The sequence below is a fragment of the Nipponia nippon genome, unplaced genomic scaffold (assembly GCF_047370975.1).
Source record: "Nipponia nippon isolate SJK-2023a ecotype South Korea unplaced genomic scaffold, ASM4737097v1 scaffold_3, whole genome shotgun sequence".
In the NCBI taxonomy this organism is placed as follows: domain Eukaryota; kingdom Metazoa; phylum Chordata; class Aves; order Pelecaniformes; family Threskiornithidae; genus Nipponia; species Nipponia nippon.
In genome coordinates, this window is record NW_028262347.1 from 11,785,040 (window position 1) to 11,799,036 (window position 13,997).

Below are 13,997 nucleotides of genomic sequence, written 5' to 3' on the forward strand. Positions count from 1 at the left end.
AAGTTTATAACATGTGTGTAATGAACCTGTACAAAAAATAAAGCCAAGCTAGTTCGTTTTTAAGTGCAACATGGAATGAATGGTATACTGGGCATAACCTTTCTCCATTAGATACAGAATCTCTTATTAAAACTATAGGGAATTTAATAATTGTAGCTTTATAGGTTATCAGACATACTTAGCTTTAATTCTTGGTAAAATTAAATTCACAGTTGCTGAACCAAATAGCTAATTTCAATTCTGAGCAAATCAGAAATGTAAAGTGGTTCGATCAGTAGTACATCAGTGACGTTGTATTTAAATTGTAGGTAGATACTCAATTTCTGGTTACAGTGTTGCTCATGACAGATGAACTCTCTACTTAAAAATGAAAGGTCTGTTTGTCTAAAGTTAAAAACTTAAAATTGTCCTGTACTGTTTTTTTTTCTGACACTGTTACACATTGTAATGCACTGAAGGAAAATTCTGGATTTTTGAGACTGCCAATCATTCGCCTCTCAGAGCAGAAACTGGAAAAGGAGATTGAAGGATTAGCCACTTCTGAAAAGCAGACATATTTTATTAAGGAAAGTAACCACTCTTTGGGAGAGTCATAACCAGCCTAGAAAAGATAGTTGCTCTTTCTCTCGGCTAATGGCAACAAGGAGCTTGAGGCCAGTGAGCCATAGAAGAATATAAAGCTATGAGATGCCAGGCTCTGTATGGAAGATGCATAGATGCAACACACAAGCAGAAACTCTTGAAGTTCATCCTGATATCCAGTGAGGCTGGTATCCATACTGTTCACATCTCATCATTTAGGACAGGGCTGATGATTGTTTTTGTTCTTTGCCACCTGTGTATCTGACTGATTTCACCTCCTTCCTAGCCCATGCAGGCTGCTAGCAGGCTTCAACCCCCGTGCTCAGCAGTGAAACTACGGTGGTGGTGCTTGCAGCGACTGCAGGCATCTTTCAAACATTTCTACACACAAACACACAGCAGAACTAGCATGAGTCTCTGTATTTGATGGCATTACTCACCACTGGTCAGAGGAAAACCTGACAGATGAAATTCATGATTAAAGCCACAAATAATAAAATTTGAAAAGTATGCCTAAAGTGTCTGGATATAGTTTTGCATGGAGTAATACAATCTTTGGCAGTGCCAGGCAATTGCCTTTTGGAAACATTGGTTGGCTTGAAATAAATTTGTTTAGCTTTTGCTTATGTAAAAATGTTCAACTTCATGACAACATCTGTTACGAACCCAGAGGTTATAGATGTCCGACTTGCATTTGTATGAAATACAACCAGATGCAGCTGTTGGGAAACAGACTATAAAATCATCTGAATATTTTGTAAGTGACTTCACTGATATTTTGTCTCATGTTTTCTTACAATTCATGGTTAATATTTTTAAAGGTGATTTATCTTTCATATTGGGTGCCACTATTGTTGACCTAACCTTAAGATAACATGATAGAGCTTGAGAAGAAAGAGCATTTGCTAAATGTAATATTTTTTTATATATTTCAATTAGTAAAACATGAATTAAAGTCTGTACAGTTATAAATTATGGATATTAGAAAAAAATTATGTGTTTGTTTTTTGTTTTTTTTTTTTCTCCCAAGCAGAGCAAAGCTGAAGAATTCCTGTCTTTTTATTATACTGCTGTGGATGTTAGCACTATACAGGGTGGATTAACAACTGATTGCCCTTTTGACTCAGCAACTGTGATTGATAGAGGTAGAGTGTATGTAGCAGGCTCTCTCTCTAACTCCTTTGTATTACTAATAGTAGGTTATAACAATTTAAGGACACAAACCTCATCTTAATTTCTGGTTGTGGAAATTCAGGAAACATTTGTTCTGAAAGCAGAAATGGTATTTATGGGAAAGCTTTCTGAGGTTTCTAGTAGTGCCACCTGGTTACTCCACCAAACAATCGTTGTAGTCAATTGTCTGAAAACGATAAAACTGAAGCACTTGCTTTAAATTTAGCACTTGTTTTACTGTATTGCCGAGAGGAACATTGCACATGCATAAAGCCAAGTGTGTGTTTAAATATTCTCACTGAATAAAAGTATTTAACAGCTAATACATTGATGTCTACAGTGGCAGTTCTGTTATGATCCTTTTCAAAGCTACTTTATGCTTGAGATATCACTGCTAATTTTGTCTTTTACTATTTTGGGGTTGCATACATTCATGCTTTTAAAAAAAGATTTAAAAATACCATTTTTAAGAGAGATACCTTAAACTCTCAAAATAAGCTATTGCAATTTTCCTCTTGCCAAAAAAAGAAAAAAAAAAAAAAGGAAAGAGTATGTTCTCTAAGAGAATTTTTGAAGTTATTTCAACAAGTGCCAAAATTATCAGTAAACTCCTATTTGAATCACTATGACATCTCGGGACTTGTGTGACACTTGGTGACACATCAAACCTTCATGGGGAAATGAAATAACTACTCAAAGTGTGAAGAAAGGTTGTGAGTTGTAACAATTCCATATCCTTATGCAAAGATTGTAAAGCAAATACTCCAGCTATATTCCTGCCTCTTTCCAAAGCAAGTCATTTGTCTCTAATATGTCTGAGGAAATAAATGTATTTCAGTTTGTATGAAGTACAGTGATCCAATGTAATCCACAAATGAAGGCTGATAAATAATTTGTGACATTAGAGTGCAATGCAAGGAAAGCTAATGGTGTATCTGACAACTCCACTGTGAAGCCAGGCTCTTTCTGAAGAGGTCAGTCATGCTTGTGACTTGCTAGGTAAAGGCTATGAAAAAACTCTTCCAGTTTGTTTGTTTGTTTGTTTTTAGAAAAGGGGCCATTATACAACTGTACTTTGTAGCATTTCAGATACAATAAAGCCTGTGCAATTAATCCACAGGTAAAGGTCTGTCCCACTTCGTGTGAGCCCACTGACGGCTCCTGGGTGTGCACACGCAGAGCCTGCTCACCCAACGCCTTCACCGCTGAGAAGGCCCTTGGGTGAGCGGAGCTGCCGGTCCCACTCCTCGGCCTTCACACCTCAACCGTGGCCGTGGGCATTGAACGAGCAGCATATGGGACACCTGGACTTTATGGCATATTGCATCCACACTGACAACTTGTAATTGGTTTGCAGTTCTACAAAAGTGGTTGACGTCTTTTCTTAAGGGTATTTTCCTGTTGCATGAGTTGATCTCTAGTTTATTTATATTTTGGGGGAGCGGAAAGAAGTCAGTATTTCCATTAGATAACGTCATGTTCACTATTAAAACCTCACTTCCCCAAAAAAGGGTAAGCAGTACTCATGAGGAAAAATAAAACTTTGATCTCTCAGATCCTCCAGGTTTTTATCTAATTGTCAAAAAAACCCAAAATAAAGGCCTAGGTTTTATTTTTATACATATGCGAAGAAGGTAAATACCCCAGAAATCTAATAGTCCATAAAGCTTAGGACACATTCAGGTGGTGTGAAAGAATAACCAGAATGGCCCCTACTCTCTCAGCTCTCTTAGGAGCTGGGGAGAAGCTTGAAAGGATGGCTGTGGAGTATGTTGTTTCAGAGCATCAGCGGGTCTTCTTGGAATCACTAACTGATCATGGTATCAGAGAGTTTTTCCATGCCATGCCCTAAAATGTGGGTCTGACCCCCACCTCCATACCAGAAAAGACAATTCTGCTTCTGAAATGTAAACTATCGCATTCATAAATAAACAATTTATGGTGTTAAACCATTGTTGGACAGAATCACTGTAGACTAATACCAGGTACAATTGTGTTAATGACAGTTAACCAGCTGAAAAAAACCATATATTAAACTTGAAAACATGCTTGGACCTTTATTGTCTATTGTCTGTGCAAATTGGTATGTCCACTTATCTAGGCTAAGTTCATTCTCACACTGAATGGTAGTTGCAGTACTTTAATCCAATAAAAACAAAACGGTTTTTATAAAAAAATTATCAGGTAAGTTTGAGATTCTCTTTTGTTCAGGAACTTGGTTTCTTAGCTTTTAAAGTCCAATTTCTTCCTATTTTTCTATGAAGAAAAATTTAAAAAAAAAAAAAAAGAAAGCTGAGCTTTTCAGGCCCCAGGTGCAGGAATATTGAGAGACTCCTGGTAGAAAAACACAAAAATTGGCAATGATGTGTTTAGGGGGGAGAGCTTCTTTTCCATTTTTTTTCTTTTTTTCTTTTTTGTCCTTCATGCACCTGCACATTTTACACTGTTTTTTAAACAGCTGTGTTTGGTAGTGTAAGTGTTGCCTGTCAAAAACATATGCCTCAGCAATCAGAAGAAACTGTAAGCTGTTCAGTGACTCATGAAGTTTCTCAGAACACTTTTCTAGCAAATAAATTAATATAGTTCGTAACCACAGAGCAGCATTTACAATCAGTGCTAGAAAAATGACTATGCGGTAATGTAAGACATATGTGACTTTCTTCTTCTATCGGTGCCTTTTTTTTTATACTGTGAGACCTATGAAAATGGATTAATGATAGATTTTTCTTACTCTAGTCCATGCTGAAACTCAATACCTGTCTTACCCTCTATACAAAATCATAGGTATAAAGTGAACAGAGGCTTTGTTTAAAGTGCAAGGAAGATAAAAATATGAGACGGAAACAAGAATGTCATAAAAATATATAAATAAATAATTAATATATGAGATCAGTATCTTGCAGACTTAGGGCACATGAGCATCTCATGTGAGCTGTCCTGCTGACTTCAGTGGAAAGCTCATGTGACTTGTTGAATTATCTAAACAAGAATTCTTGCATTAGGCACAGGAATAGCTTTAAAGTACATCATTTGCTTCTTTCTCTTTGAGGAATGCATGTCCTTGCATAAGAGAAATTGAGGTTGGATTTAAGGTCAGGGCATTTCCCTTTCTTAAAAGTTCAGGTACTGAGATAATAATAATAATAAATTAAACTCTTATTTCTTTTGTACACTTCTGAAATCACTGCTCCAAGTTCAGGTACTTGCATTTCATCATTCCTTTGGTAGTTACTCCTTTGCATTTCCTTGTAAATGCCAGAGCTAAGTGAAATGTGGCATCAAGATTCTCATCAGTTTGGAGATGCAGTATTTTAAACGTTTGCTGATGATTCTGCTTATGGTGAAATAACAGAACAAAAAAGTTCATACTCAACATGGGAACTTCAATGTGTCTCCTGTCTCTTGCAGAAGTCACCAAAGATCTGGATGAGCTTTGCTTCTCACTATTTCCACCGCACACTAGAGAAGAAGGACCATTCTCTGTTAAAAACAAAAATCAAAAGAAAACTCAAGCCCCCAAAAAACAAAGCAAAAACCCCAACATGATATTATGTTATTTAAGTCAGAAAGGACTGTGGCAACAGAGTTATGAGTCTATAATAACTTCCCCGGGCATCTTTTCAGAAGAACAGTTACTGCTAATCTGTTAGATGATGGTCCTGATAGAAGCAACCTACCTCTTGTGGAATTTGCTGATACCTTTACCTCCCTCGTTGTCTTCCCAGGCTAGGCTGTAACTTCTGCCTTTCTTGGTTAAGACCTTATTCCCGTTAGACTACTTAGGGAAGTGCTGTGTAGGGTGGACCTTCACTTTCCCTTCCAGTCCTGTCCTGAGAATTTCTCCTGTTGACAAGGGAAAAAAACCACATGTATGTATGTAGCAAGAAGTGTTTATTATCCTTGCACTAGCTTAGTGCTTTTGAATGCTTTTTCAATATAATACTAATTGCTTAATCTAACCTGTGCAAAATTGAAATGTTATTTTTTTCTCTTCAGTTTTGGATGAGGTCTTTGTCTCCTTCCTGTTTTATATCTACGCTGACAGGTTTATGACATCGCTACTGTGTTTTCCGAACTATAACAGTACAGCCAACTGCTCCTAGCAGTGGAAAAGTACTGGTATAGAACTTAGGAACGATGGGTGAGAGATTTGTGAATGGCTGAGCTCTCATGAGCCGTTACCAACAATAAGAAGTCAGCGTTTGTTAGAGGCTGCTCATGTCCATAACATCAATAACTTCTGTAGTCTCATAAAAACAGCCTTTGTAATTAACAGTTTTGACTGGAGTGGTTGCTGTAGGGTACATCAGAGGATGACTGCTTTTTGCAGATTAGAAAGGGGGAAAATTCTCCTACCTGAGGGTCACATCCCATCTGAAACCAAAATGCCATCTGTGTAGAGCAGCAGAGGAGGTCCCAGTCACTTCAGCCTTCTCCTAATATAACCCAAATCACCTCAGGGCTGCAGTAGGTCAGAAGCAGTTAGTCTGGGGCTCACAACCACAAACATTTTGCTCTTTTAATTGTGGTGAATGGGAAATAGGGGTTCAATGGTGAGACTAGTTCAGGCTTACACAGTAAAATAAATAAGAAGCAAATCATTGTCCTAGATTAGAGGCAAATTTCCCCAAGCCATTAGCTATGGCTCAGCATAGACTACAGGCTTGGCTAAAGATGCACCTCCACAGTGGGGCTGCATGGATAAAGGTGTTACGCTAGGCATGTAGCACCAGCCAAACTCCTAATGTGGGACAATTTTCTAGTCAGTTTGTGAAGTTAGAATGAATTAAAAAATGAGGCGGGGGGTGGATCCAGCTGCAAATGTTAATTGCAAAACATCTTGGATGTGGGGTACATTAGATATAAGTGTACTTCACAGCCTTGATCCCATCTCTAATTACAATCAGCCTAAGGGAAGAAAACAAAGAAACCTTGTCAAAAATGGGCCAAAACCCAGCCAAGTGAATATACATGACCATGTTGCACAAGTGCAACCTATGTAATGCAGGTGACTGGCCCAGAAGATTATAATACACTCTCCGGCTTTAAAATATAGGGGTCACACTTCTAGTTCATATTCACAAATTACCTGGGATAAAATGCATCTCTCTGAGAATTTGTTGGCATTTCCACATGGTTTATTATTTCCTTTTTATTTTTTCACATTTTGCATAGGAATATAGCTTCTCTCCAGTTTCACACTCAGTGCTGAGACAATGAACTCCCTGCTCACAGGGCTTGCCTACTTCCATCTAACTGATGGGAGGCACCGTGCCTCCTTCTTTATCTTTGTGTTGATGATATGTACAGCAATCGAGAACCACACTCACAGAAATCTTCCTAAGAGCACTGTTTGTTTGGGCCTGAGGCTGAGCTTAGGCTCTGCCTGAAAGACTTAACAAGAAGAGCTGGGAGATGATATTAAAATGTTGTGGCATGAACTGAGTCCATTAACCTCCCCGAGGTATTACGAACAGAAAAGGTTAAGCAGGCAGCTCAGCTAAGTCACTTCAGATGTGTATGGTAGGAATAGATACTTGTGGTGTGACATCCATACCAATGTGGTGTTGTCTTCAAGCAAACCGTAGTGTGTTTATGAGAGCTGTGTATATAAGACTATATTAAATATTTTCTTTAATATAAATGGACAAGGCCATACACCTGACCTACAAATTGGTACATTTACTATAAGTCTGGGGTTGTGAGTGCTATTTTCATCTGCTAAGAATCCTGATTAGGAACTATCCAGCCGCCACACCTTCAGCCAAAGCAGTTCGCCCTGGGAAGTAGAGGAGCAGATAAAATGGATGAGAAGCGTTCACACTCATTCTGCAGTCCAGAGATGAAGCAACTATCCAGTCTACAGGCAGGAGGTGTACAAACGTGTCTTCTCCTGCCCACAGGAGCTTGGTCAGGTAGAGCGGTCCAGGAAATCCTTTCACATTTGTGTGATCAGTGAAAGCAGGAGCACACTGAGAGCAAGGCTGCTGTGAGCCTGGTAGAGGCTGGGATGCTGCATGAGCAGACCAGCCACATCCCAGAGAGACAGCGGGTGCAGCCTCACAAGCAGGTTTGTGTTGTTGCAAATACTGACGTAGGTTGACACAAGGCAGGATTTGGAAACCAGCATCTTGCCAACTTAGCTGCCGGAGGCAGCACTCCTGGAAGTGAATGCAAGTCACAAAATTGTGAGTGGCATCCCATTTGCTCTAAGCACTTTGCTGTTGATGTAAAAGCCAAAAAGCTGTTAATAAGTTAAATCCAGCCTAACAGTTTCTGCTTTAATCCTCCAGCAGTGTCAGCATGATACCTGTATCAAGAGAGGCAGAGTCAATCATTAAAAGTGGAAACCATCCCTCATAGCAAAACAGTGCCCCAGCAACTCTGTAGACTGGGAGTTTATGCCAGAGAGTATAAAAGGAAAGAAGCGTGCATGAATAGGGAAACAAAAAAAGGATTTAACAGTTTATCTGCCAATGATCCAGTTTAACAGGAAATATAAAGCTGTATATCTTTGTTGAAGTCCATGGCTAGCTGCATCAGGACTTACAACTCTTATTCATCAATTTGATTTTGAAGTAATAACTCAGCAGTCTTTTGGCTTTCTAATTTCAGATTACCAGGCTGTAAAGCTATTGAAACTTCCTATAAGGTCTGGGGGAAAAAAAAAAAAAAAAAATATCAGTTTTTAGTGCTAGGCCATTGGTTTTCCTATGTGTGTACATTTCTGACTGAGAAAAAGAAAGCTAAATGGATAATTTGATTGCTCTACTGCATATTTTGAATTCAAATCAACTGTGGGCTTTTAAAATGTAAATTCAATAAACCAGTGCTTAGATACACACAGTCTAGTTTACAGCCACTTCTGATGTTAACTGTTTATCCTGTAAATAATATGAAGCTGAGAAAGGCACGTTGGGTGATGTTCAGCCATGATATTTGGACAGACTTTTGGCTTCTGTTGCCTTGGGAAAATAACTTTAGTTAAATATATTTAGGTATCTACATCTTTGGCAAAATTGAGGCACATAATAGAAACGTAGCCAAAGTTTTCTGAAAGTTAGAAAGACCGAGAATTTTGTTTGATTTGAATCCTGAGTAAAGCTTAGCTCTGAATCTTGTTTTTCTGCCAGGAACCATGCAAGTTTCTATTGTTTTTTGATTGTTTTTTTTTTAAGAAAAAAATTTGCTCTAGAGTCTCTGCAAAACTGAATACCCATTGGAAAAAGTGCTTTTTCATGTTTATTCTTCAAATTAATTACTTAATGAAAAGCTAAGTAAAGGAAAACCTTGAGAATCCTGAATATTAGATCATTAGGACGCCACATGGCTGGAAGTTGCCTACAGCTGCTTTTTTACTCAAAGGCCCATATTCCATAGTCATATACACAGTCCACAGCTGATCTGAGTAGAGGACTGCAGGTTTTCTTACATGCCTGTAACAAAAGACAATATAAAGCACTGAGAATTTTGTTATATTGGGAGATGCATACTTTTCAAATAATATGTTATATAAAGACAAGAGTTTGTTTTAGAAAATAAACACAGAAACAAAACAAAACAGAAAAAAAAGAAAAAAGCCACCATCACCTTTTGCTGGATGATTCTCTGCTCCTCTAAATACATTGAGAAAATATTAGCTTTTAAGAATATAGGTACCAATCCTACTGATCTGTTTCTTGCTGATAATCTTTCTCTAAAACAGCAAAACTGGGGGAATCCTGTAACAGAGTCTTCTGAAGCAAGCGACTGGGAAGAACAGGTATCCATAGCAGGGAACAAGATCAGGGATCCCTCAGAATCAGAGTAACTCATGTCCGGGAGGCTAGATCACTCTTTCATAGGGCCAATTTCCATCCCCTTTTCTCAAGCTGACTTCATATCCTCTATTAATATGAACATCCTCAAAGTAAAGCACTACTCAGTGTCAGGCTGTCAGATTAAGAGTCCTGTGAGATGTTTTGCAGAGCCTTCTTGCCAACAACCTGACAACACCTATGTCAGAACAATACTACGCAGCAAGGGGCACCAGTTGTGTGTGAAGTATTTGGAGATTTACCTCCTTTTCTCTTGTTATCAGCTGCTATCACAACCTATTCCTTCATATTTGAAAAAAAAAAAATAAAGATGTTACAAGTAATAACACTTCTGCTCTGTGAAATCAGTCATATAGGGGCATTCCAGAATGTCACAGCTTGTATAATGTAATGCTCTAATTAGATGCCGTGTCCTCAACAGCCTGCAGTCCAAAGATGTCAACTTTCGGTAAAGTTTCTGATACAGAGAAAAAAAGAGATGGAGAATAGCAAAAATAAATAGCAGCTTTATGAGGCAGAATGAGATCATGTTGTTAGCAGGAACCTATGGAGCCAGGGAAGTTTAAGGGTAATGGAGACAATTAGGTATTGTGTAGGAACTGAGTCTTTTTTTTTTTCCTTGAAGGGACTTGTTGTTAAAAGGCAGACGTTATACTGCTGCAGAGTTTTTATGCAAGAGATCTCTGAATGCCTGCAAAATATTTGGAGCATGGATGAAGACTGATGCTGTAACAAATATAACATTTACTCTCCAAGGAAAGTGCAAGGAAATGGCATCTGAGAGAGCCTGCACCTTGTGTAGAGGACTGAGGCACTGAGAATGTAGGGGTCTCTTTCTAACCTTCAAGATATTCCAAGAACAGAGTGGTCCTTGCTAATTTTATACATAAAAGGAGGAGAGATGCCTGCTTTCTGGAAAAGGTCTCAATGCCATATAGCTGTTTTGATTCCTTTCAGAGGTGCCTAATTCTACCTTTTCACTGCTCAATCAGGGTTCTGCATCTCATTCAAATAGTTTGCTTTCTAGAAAGAAGTTACAGTATCACCCGTATTTTTTTCTTTTCTCGGCTTTTTTTTTTTTTCTTTTCCTTGCCTCTCCAGTTTCCCGCCTTTAAAATGGGAATATTTTTCTTTCTTTCAAAGAAGGACCAAAGAAAAGCTGAGCAGCCTTGTAATACAACAGCACAAAGTGAAATCCATCTCACCTAATTTTGTGTGTCTGGCTTCTAGATGTCTGCTGTTGAGCTCAATACTTGGCTTTCTGTCTATGATGGATCAAAGAGGTGGGTTTAGACACTTTCTACCTTATGTTTAGATGTTTCATTTTAGGAAGAGATGACATTCACCCTAGCAATGCCTACTTCTGTCTACTGACTATAAGAGACAGGTATACACTTTCACATTGTAGGCCTCACTGTATGGTCAGACTAATCCCATGCAGTATGCCTGGTTCAGCCACAGATATCCTGTGGGATCTTTGGCAAAACACCTCATCCTTTCGCATCCATTCCCCACATGTAAACCATCCATTCATCACACAGTTGTAGTGCTAGCCTCTGCCTGACCCCTCTATTAGACTGGAGGTTGGCCAGGGCAGATGATTGTCTTCTATTAAGTGGAATCACTGTCCTATTTGGAGCTATGAAGTATTGCACTGTACAGTAATTTGTAATGCCATACTATTGGTTCATTAATGTTTTTTAAAACACCTTGAAGAAGTGAAGTGCTGAGAACGACGCAGAGTTAAAATAATGAGAAAAAGCAAAGGCATGCATTATACAGAAGAGGGTGAGAGAACAGCTATTGTGGAAGTGTAGGTCAGGGCTTGTGCAATTTTGTAATCAAAGAAGCGTAACATTTAGTCCAGCTTTATGGTAAATAGCTTTAGGTCCACCTATTGTCTGTCTCCTAAGGATCTTTATGCTTCCTCAATGGAAATGAGTGGGTACTTGAAAATTGAATTATTGAATTCTGTAAGGGTAGTTCAGGCAGGAAAGCTAAAACAGATTTAAAAAAAAAAAAGAGTGCAGCCCTCTGTGGTTCTGACATTTCCAAAGGTTTGGAATTTATTAAGATAACAAGGCAAATCCTTCTGTTTTCCAGAAAGGAACAAATCTTCTCCCAACCAACAATAAATTAATTTTCCTAATTTTTGTGGATGAACATATAATTTCTCTTTTCCTTCTTCAAAATGTAGCATTCAAAAACCAATTGGTTTGTCAAAGATTTATTTATTTTTAGATGTGCATGAAGCACTGTCTTGCCAGGACCTGAATAATTTAGAACAGGACAAAAACACATGTGGGATTTCTTCTTTAATCAATGTCAGTTCCGTATACTCTGCAAAGGGATTTTCCAAGGGTTAATATATATTATGCATTGTCATTATTAATTTCTTCTCTATATAAATAAGATAACATTTCTACTGAAGTAAGGTCCAGATGGCACTACAAGCTTATAGCTCTCTAATGCTTTTTTCCCCCTAAGTTTTCCTAGCACTTTTAATAAGAGACTACGAAGACTATGTTGTAGAGTTTCCAAAAGCAACCAAAAACTTCCAAACAAAACAAAAGAACAGGGAACTTTCCCTTTATCATTTTCTATCAATTCAGTTATAAAGAGTACACTAATGGAGCTGCTGACAAATGCCTCATAGCTTATAAATCTTTGTTCTATGTGAGGGGGACCTCATGGGTAAAGCATATACAGGGTGTAGGGGAGTTCACACTATGTGATGGAGCATGATGCACACACATGCAAACCTCAGCAAGCTAAAATTGTGTAACACTTGTTCAGGCAACAAATCCCTACACTCTGTTTCATTTTTACTTTTCACAATCAGTTTTATACTAAAGTGGCTTCTCTTATGTACAGACCCTGAATTTGCAGTGTATTTTAAACTGCTTTCTGCCTATGCATGGAATGGTGTAAGTGTAGCCTCTGTGCCTCCATCAAGTGGTAGTCTGTCACTGAGACGTGCAGGCACTGAACAGAACAAGGATGTAGTGCAAGGTGTTCAGGATACTTTGGAATTAAGCTGCGTCCTCAAGCACTTCAAGAGTTTCAGCTCCTCCAGGATTAATCATAGTAAATAATCATCAGTGGATGGTGGTTTTGGGTTTAGAGTTTGGACTGAGATATCCAGTAACAATGAACTGATGCTTTTAGCTAATCATAGTATTATGTAGGCCTGTTGCAATCCTCAAGCTATCAGTCCTATCAATATCTACTTAAGTTTAGGAATCTGTACTTCTCCACTTTTCTTCCAGAATTTGAACTGAAGCAAATGATAGCTAATTGTTGAAGCAATATTGCCTCAGGTCTCAAGACAAGGATGGAGTTTTGTCGGAGAACAATATTTCTAGACTGGATCACTTAATTTCACGTCGGAAGTTTTGGAGGTTGTTTGGGGTTTTTTTTAATTATTTTTTCTTAGCCTACTGATCAAACTCCAAAGAACTAAAAAATGTAGAGCAAAATAAGAAATCACTAAGATTTTGTTCATTATATCTCAGCCTATCTTCATTCATACTTCTTCTCACCATGTTGATTAAAATGGATTATTCAAACCTATTTACTCTAATTCTCAGTAATACACTTTGTACCCTCAGAACAACATTTTTTGTCTCTACATTTTTTTTTTGCTTTCCTTTTTTTTTTTTGTCATACATTTCCGTAAGTCAACATGTCTCAGAGCTGGAAATCTGCAGTTGTTTAGCCATAAGTAATTGTATTTACAGCCAAAGTACAGCTATCTCTTTACTCAGGTCAAAAGCCAATTTATTTATAATACAAAACATTTAAAAACCAACATCTGTTCCTGAGATACACAGAACTTCTGAATTGACGTCAATGATTTAACCACACACAAAAATGTTTCCGGTGAATTTCCTTAGTGTTTTTATCTGAATGATAACTCAGCCCAATATAGTGTAATTTGCTTTCTGTTCTTCATGTTACACAATGGTGTGAAAGGGCAAATTTAAAAAATGCCCAATAGTTATAATGTGAGCCAAAGTCACAGTAGCTAAACTTAGTTATCCTTATATCATGAGGGTCTTTTTTGGGACCAGATACAGGTATGATAGGCACTGCTGGGAAATTGCCCCTTACTGTCGAAGGTGAAACTTCAAAATTTGGGATCACTTGAAAGCTGGGGAGTAAATAGGTAGAGTTATGCTTTCAAATGTTCCTGTATTTTTCAAAAGGTAAACTGGCAGCAGTAGCTATTTGCTTTCTCTAAGCAGGTAATATTTTCCTAAAAGGATTTAAATCTGCAGTTTTCAGTCTTCCTCATAGTATAAAACGTATCTTGAGAGAATAACGTATAGCAGCTACTGCCACTATCATTAAAGTGCAGATTTGCCCTCTGTTGATTCCATATTTGCAAAACATGCCTTCAGGATTTCTTATTTGAAAAGGAAT